Below are 8113 nucleotides of genomic sequence, written 5' to 3'. Positions count from 1 at the left end.
CTTGAGCATAACTGGCTAACTTCTTCCTCGGTTCCCAAGGGTCGATCCCCTTGGGTGTTCTGCCCGTGGGGCAGATTAGGAGATTGAGCTTGTGAGGATTCCTCTACATCTTGTCGCCTCGTGTTGGTCCTCGAGCAGGTTGGTGGGCGTCGATCATCATCTTCTGCCTGCAAGGAGGGTTGCTCAGGTCGACGTCTTTGGTGTCTCGAGCGTGACTGGCTAACTCCTTCCTCAGTTCCCAAGGGTCGATCCCCTTGGGTGCCCTGCCCATGGGGCAGATGAGGAGATTGAGCTTGTGAGGATTCTTCTACAGCTTGCCACCGTGCGTTGGCCCTCGAAAGGGTCGGTGGGCGTCGGTCGTTGCGCTCGCCGTGCGTCTGCTCATGAACTCGAGCTCCTTGTGGGCCCAAGCGGGCGTGGACATTAGGCTGTGGTCCTAGCCTCTCGAGCACATTGGTCCTTGGTCTGAGCCCCGAACGGCTCAGAGTACGGCTCGCGGCTGTCTGCATCTCATCTGCTCGATCTCGATCTCTCCTCTGCCGGTTTGCTCTTGTCTGACCAGCCTGGAACCTCTCGAACTGCTCGCCGGAGTGCTGGTGTGCGCTCCTCTCCTCGTCACTGGGTCCAAGGTTTGGGCCTTGATTCAAGTTGATCTGCCTGAGTAGCTGACCGATCAGGTTGTTCTGATCATCGACCTTCTGTGTGAGTTGATCGACCCGTGAGTTAAGGTGCACCTGACTGCGCGGGTCAAGTTGAGTGTTGTGCATCGGGCTAACGGCATATGGGCTAGGGCTCCATTAGACGCGTACACAGGTGCATATGTCAAGTGTGATCGCAGAGGAGGGAGAGAATGGATCTGTTCCAAGATTGGGACGACGTCGGAGTAGCCATGGGGCTGCGCAGCAAATCCGGTAGTTGAGTGGTGTGGCTGCTGCTGTGCTCCGACGGTAGGACAGTAAGGCAGAGCAGCTCCGGTAATCGGCGCTGGCAACTGCAAGGCTGTGGAGGTCCCAGGGTCATGTGGCTGCTGTTCTGCAATTCCAGCAGCTGAAGGCGGCTGCAAAGCACTAGAGGACGATTGCAAGGCGTTGGTAGCCACGATTCCGTGCGGTTGCATTGAGGTTTCCACCACGAAACCATGAGATGGGCCCATCGTGGTGGCGTTACTCTTCGTACGTCTTGTATCAACCATGGTTGTTTGAAAAAATGTGTGAAAGATGGATTTGGAGCACGCTTTGAATATATCTCGCGCTCTCAATGAAAGCACCAATTTGTGGGAGCAAATTTCCCCAATAGAATATTCGCCCAAGATTCCTTCGTCTTCTCCGCCTCTCTTTCTCCCTGCAAAACAGATCGGAGTAAAAGGACCACACCCGGGGGGTGTTGGCCAAAGGCCCTCCGATGCCTAAGTTAGGTAGGGTAATTCAAGAAAAATCGGGTGGGCGGACTCGTGTGTGGTGGCCGGAGCCTTGTGTGAGAGAGAGAAAGAGAGGAGGTGGCTAGGGTTTTTGAGAAATAATTTCTGTAGAGTTTTAGTAGGAATTTAGGCATACCTTAACCTTTGTGTGTGGCCATCCTTTTATAGTGGTCTCGGGGGCTAGGATTTCAAAGGAATAATTCCGTAGATGGAAAGGAATTATTCCTCCTCGATTTAGAATTGATTTGATTAATTAGGGATTTGATTTATTCGGGTAAATTAAATCCCTAATTGTGGTAGGTATCAAGTCAATTCCTAATTTAATTAGATAACTCCTCATTTAATTGGGAATTGGGGTAAGAATCAAATCAATTCTCGACTCAATTGGGTAATATTCTATTTAATTGGGTAATCCCTAATTAAATTGAATAATTCCCAATTAGGTCAAATAATCCCCAAATGGAAGGAATTATTTGACCTAGGGTTTTGATTTAATTAGGTTCCCACAAATGCCCCGATCTGTTTTGCAGGGAGAAAGAGAGGCGGAGAAGACGAAGGAATCTGGGCGAATATTCTCGTGGGGAAATTTGCTACCACATAGGCCATTGCTACTCTTGCCCTAGAAAACTCCTTCCCCATTGCCAAATCCTCGATAAAATAACAATCAATAAAAAAAAAGTGAAGAAACAATAGTTGTTAGTAGCAAATTTATAAATAGATACAAGAGGAAGAAAGACATCAGGACAGTGAAGAACATCATTAAGGTGGAAAGAAGAATTAAGGTGAGAGAAACGAGAGTGACCAATATTTTTAATAGGCAAACCTGTTCCACCAAGCACACCTCCAACATTGTCGAAACCATGATACTCTCTAGCAAGGGATAAATGTCTCAATTCATTGGTAATATGAGTGTTAGCACCGGTATCAGCAACCCATTGTTGATGGCCATTATGCGAAGGATGTTGAGCAGTCATGCCTTGAAGACTAGATGGAGGTGAAGGCACAGAAAAAGCCTTGGATGGACAAATAGCAGCAATGTGGCCAAAACCACGAAATTGAGACATTGAATAGGCCCACGAGTAAAAGGAGGCCCAAAAGAGGAAGGAGTAGAGCCAGAAGGCGGCAGGCCAATAAACCAGGCCCAAAAGCACTGCCAAGGTGCTGCTAATGTGTAGCTGAGCGAGGATCGCTGTTAGGTGGGCAAAAAAAACTACAACCTAAGGAAAAGCCAGAGAATTAGGGTGAGAAAGAACCACTGCGACTAGCAAATCCTCCGTGATCACGATAACCACAATCGCCACGAGAAGCCACAATGGCTGTCGCACCAGAAGAAATAACAGGAGAAGAAGAAGCCTGAAGTTGATGTTCCGCAAAGAGAAGGAAATCTTCAAAAAAAGACATACCGATGGGTGTCTCACGAGCTAGAGCAGCAGCAACAATGTTTTCATAAAGGGGACCAACGTTGTTCATAACCACAGCAAGGAGATTAGAATCAGAAACGGGAGCATCAGCAAAAGCCAAGTTATCGATAATAGAGTTAATGCGATCAAGAAAATCGATGATGAAAGAATCACCATGGGTCGTGCGAAGCAAATCACTATGTAGTTGAAGAAGACTATTTTGATTTAGAGAAGCGAAACGAGTCTCAAGCACCACCCAAGTGTCACAACTGGTGGTTTTGGTAGCCACGGTGGTGAGGACCTTATGGTGAAGAGAACCATTTATGAGAGTTAGAACAAGCTAATCTTTCTGGACCCAATCATCATATTCGGGTTTGGGGAGGAGAGACAGAGGAGAAGAATCATCGTTCTTAGCTTGGGATCGAGAATGGTCGGAGGAGGAGACAGGTTGCTGCCATCAACAAAGCAGAGCAAGCAATGGCTGCGAAGAATAGGAACAATCTACGCTAGCCATGTTGGATAGTTATCACGCTCGAGACAAACAGAGATAACGTGATTGATACTTGTGAGGTCAAGAATGGAGAAGAAGGAGCCATGGGCGTCGGACAAAAAAAAAGAAAAAAGAAGGAACCAGAAGAAAAATAAAGGATCGAGGACTCTGAGTCTCAGGCTCTGATACAATGAAAGGTTTTGAATACCCTCAATGCTTTTCATTGAACAATCATATGATAATTATATACAAAGCTTTACTTGGTATCTACACAAAGAATTTCCTATTCTAGGTGAGAATCAAGTCCTTGAGAGACAAAGAATATATACAGCAAATCTAGGAAATAAATACAAATAAATAGGAGAAACTAAATCCTTTAGGGATTATAGCTCATTGAGTTCTTCCACCTCCACCTATGTGGGGCAGAGGTTCGAAATTGCTAGGCACCCAATGACTGTTTGTATAAACCACCCTCCCCGAATCAGTTGTACTAAAATAAAAATAAAAATGAAAAACGCATGCAATTCCACTATAATCCAACTCTCCTGTATTTTCCTCATGGACCTCCAATGGCCTTCCTTCCAAGTCATGTTTGCCTTCTTGCTAAACCCTAAAATCATGGTCCAGAAAATAGGGAAGAGAGACAAAACCAAGTACTCTGCTTGAAACCTTTCCCCAGGGCCATGGAAGCTACCCCTTAGAGGAAATGATTAAAACGTCTGACTTCCCCCGCGCGTACTAAAATGTAAGAGAAATAATTGGTTCAATTCAAATTCTTAACTCCACTGTTATTAAGTTATACTCTGGCAATGTACTATATTTTAGACTAATCAAACACTTGGCAGAGCCCTTTGAAAATAAAGATTTATATATCCTCGAGATTCCAAGTTATCCTTTGAAAATAAAGAAAATAGAAAATGTGGAACGATCTCACCTTTGTTAATTCACGTTGTTAATTATTAAGTACCGCTGGAAAAGGATACCAATCAGAATTATTTTGTTTTTTGTTTTTTTATTTTTTGTCAAAACCAATCAGATTTAGAACGCGTGCAATCTGACCAAAGCATTGACATTTTGTTTTGTATACTATTTATTTCAAGTAAATTGATCGCTCCAAGCTACCTCTGATAAAATATTTATTTCAAGCAATAATACCAGACCTTAAGACAACTATCAAAGAACAACCAAATAGCTCCAAAGCTACCTCTGATAATATTATTACTTACAAGAAAGAGATATTAATCAGTTGAGAAGTAACCTTTGTTTAAGAAGATGTCAAATGCATGAAGGTTCACCAAAAGCCATTATAATCCAAAGTAACCTTTGTTTTCCTCATGGAGATTCAGTGCCCTTCCTTCCATGTCCTGGTAGCCTTCTTGCTCTTTATGATCATGGTACTGAAAATAGGGAAGATCAGAGGCAAAACCAAGTGCTCAGCCTCAAATCTACCTCCAGGGCCATGGAAGCTACCCGTTATAGGAAACCTGCACCAGCTCGCTGGCTCTCTACCACATCAAAGACTAAGAGACTTGGCCAAGAAATACGGACCGCTTATGCACCTAAAGCTTGGAGAAGTTTCCACCGTAGTAGTTTCATCAGCAGAGTTTGCCAAAGAGGTGATGAAAACCCATGATCTTATCTTTGCATCCAGGCCCCATGTCCTTGCCCCAAGGATCTTGTCTTACGATTTTACAAGCATTGTCTTTGCACCATATGGTGAATACTGGAGAAAATTACGAAAAATTTGCACTCTAGAGCTTTTAAGTGCAAAACGTGTTTGATCTTACCGACCTATTAGGGAAGAAGAGGTACGGAAGCTCATTAAATTGATTGCCTCAAGAGCAGGATCACCTATCAATCTTACACAGGAAATTTACTCATCGACATTTACCATCACTTCGCGAGCAGCCTTTGGTAAAAAGAACAGGGATCAAGAAAAATTCATATACATTGTGAAGGAAGTTGCAAAGGCAGCATCTGGCTTCGCTCTTGCAGATGTTTTTCCTTCTGTCAGTTTGCTTCATCTCTTAAGTGGAATGAGGCATAAAATTGAGAGGCTACATAAAGAAGCTGACAGGATAATGGGAAACATCATCAAAGAACATCAAAGGGATATGGTCACTACAAAAAGCAGCGAGGGTGAAGCAGAGGAAGACCTGGTAGATGTTCTCCTTAAATTTCATGAGCATGGAAATGAGCTTGAGTTTTCCCTAACTACTGAGAACATCAAAGCAGTTATCTTTGTAAGTACACACACTTTCCCTTGATATCAAGCTTTAATAAGTCAAATCACTTTTTCAAATTTCAATTTTTTTTACTCCAAAAACTATATCAATGTTTTTCTTAATCTATGACATCAATCAACTATTATCTGCTTTGGTATCGAACCCTTTGGAGCCACACACCTTGGGATGGTTTAGTCTCTGGTACAACATGTAATGATCTGCATCCACACAGTCAAATATTGTCTGGTTTGGACTTAACCCAACCTCACAAACTTAAATAGGCCTTAAACTTTTGGAAATATAGATATGACAGTTCACTTTTAACTTCACCAGGCATTGTGTGACTGAATAGTTGTGTCACCTCACCATATCTTCCAATCATGTCGACCGCGTCAAGTAACCTTGGCTACCATGGTGAAGGGATCTTGGGTCTGTTCAACTAGAATTTGCAGAGAATTGGGATTGGAATAACAAGATACAAGCTAAAAGAGAAGCTTTGACAGCTAACTCAATGGTTTTTTTATTCAAACTTGGATTACAAGAGTTGTCCATACAACATACTTACAGGAGATAATCTCAAACAGAAGATTAAAACCATATTTAATGACTGACAGCAAGTCCTAGGTCCCAGCCCAACAAACGTAGAGTTCCCAAGTTATTGAATATACCCATCTTGAAACCTGATAGGTTTCCTAACATCTATCTTGGGCTTATTCCTTGCTATGCTAGAATCATTAAGTGATTGGGCATTGGAAGTAGTTTCGCAAGCTGTCTCCACACATGGCCCTTCATCAGTCTCATACTGGTAATATTTTCTGGTTCTTGATGACCACAAAAGTACCATTTATTTCCTTCAACATTCATCCTTAGAAGAGTAACCATAGCACAAACCACGTTGTAGACACACTACAAGTAGTGTAGTCACCAAAGATTCAATCAATGTTGGCAAGGACGCCAGGAAAAATATGGCTGGTCTTTCTCATCGACTTAAGCAAATTGAGCTAATGCCTTACATCATTCCCTTCAGCCATCCAAAGCTTCTGCAACTAGTTCTTCAAGTACAAGGGACAACATTGTGCTCTTTTATTCGAAACCATATAACAACTTATCTACTTGAAAAAGCTGGTTAAAATTCTTCCTGCATTCTAATCATACATTATCTTAAATTGTTGATTGAAACTCCAATGTGCAGCATTTTCATGATGAGTGATTTACTGATGAGAGTGTTTCACATGTGTCTATTGTTCTCCATAATCATTACCTGATATTTAAGACACTCTTTCGAGTCAACATTTATAACTTGTGAATGAGCTTACTTGTGTACATGAATAATGGTTTCTTCTTTTAAGATTATTTATAATATTTTTCTATTTACTTAGAATTGTTTGCAATTCATAGAGGAAACTAGTTGTTGATCATTTAATAAATTAATTACTTTCAGGATATTTTTGCTGCTGGGAGTGAGACATCATCTACAGCTGTAGATTGGGCAATAGCAGAAATGATAAAAAATCCAAGAGTAATGAACATGGCACAGAATGAGGTGAGGAAAGTGTTTAATAGAAAAGGACAGGTAGATGAAACATGCATTAGAGAGATGAAATATTTAAATTTAGTTATCAAGGAGACGCTGAGGTTACATCCTCCGGGTCCCCTGTTAGTTCCAAGAGAATGCAGAGAGAAATGTGAGATTGATGGATATGAAATACCTGTGAAATCCAAGGTAATTGTGAATGCATGGGCAATTGGTAGAGATCCCAATTACTGGAATGAGCCTGAGAGCTTTAATCCCGATAGGTTCCTCGATAGCTCGATTGACTACAAGGGAACAAACTTTGAATATATCCCATTTGGTGCTGGAAGGAGAATGTGCCCTGGCATGTCATTTGGTCTGGCCAACGTTGAGCTCCCACTTGCATTGTTGTTATACCATTTTGATTGGAAACTCCCCAATGGGATGAAGCATGAGGACCTGGACATGACTGAGGCCTTTGGCGCTGCAGTCAAAAGAAAAGACGATCTGCACTTGATTCCCATTCCTTATCATCCTCCGCCTACTGAAAAATCCCAAGTTTAAGAAGCTTAACTGTTTGTATTTATCTGAGAGTAATCGTCGTCGTGTGCTTATGTTTTCCCATGTTGTAAGAACTACAAGGCCTAGTGTCAGTATTTAATTGAGAACCATGCATATTAATGCATTTTCTATCATCATGAGCAAATTAGCAGAAACACAAACACCAAAACTGCATAATTGTTGATGTGTAACCCTTAAGCCGAAAACCTTGGAGCCAAAGTCACAAAGTCTGTTTTAAATTCATTTTATACATTTTAATTTCTGTTTGTAATGTGAGCCATTGGATCATAGTCCAAGTGGACTCTCTTTCTAGTCTAAGACTTGAGTGCCAGCTAGTGACAAATGTAGGCATCTCATAGGATGATAGAAGCAATGGCTGGGATTCTTTTTTATGTAAATCCGTTAGAGAAGCATCTCACTTCTCTCTCTCTCTCTGCTAACGATATATTGGCTAGTGGAGTGAAATGAATAGTAATCTCCAGCTTTCTTTTCAGAGCAACGTTCTCT

General features: G+C 42.0%; 1 pseudogene; it reads left to right on the top strand.

The window, feature by feature from the left end:
• The first annotated feature begins 4590 nt into the window (after window positions 1–4590).
• LOC117625134 lies at window positions 4591–7701 on the top strand (annotated as a pseudogene).
• The last annotated feature ends 412 nt before the right edge of the window (window positions 7702–8113 follow it).

This window comes from Prunus dulcis, chromosome 4 (genome assembly GCF_902201215.1).
Source record: "Prunus dulcis chromosome 4, ALMONDv2, whole genome shotgun sequence".
Lineage (NCBI taxonomy): Eukaryota > Viridiplantae > Streptophyta > Magnoliopsida > Rosales > Rosaceae > Prunus > Prunus dulcis.
This window is presented reverse-complemented; position numbering and strand designations above follow the sequence as displayed.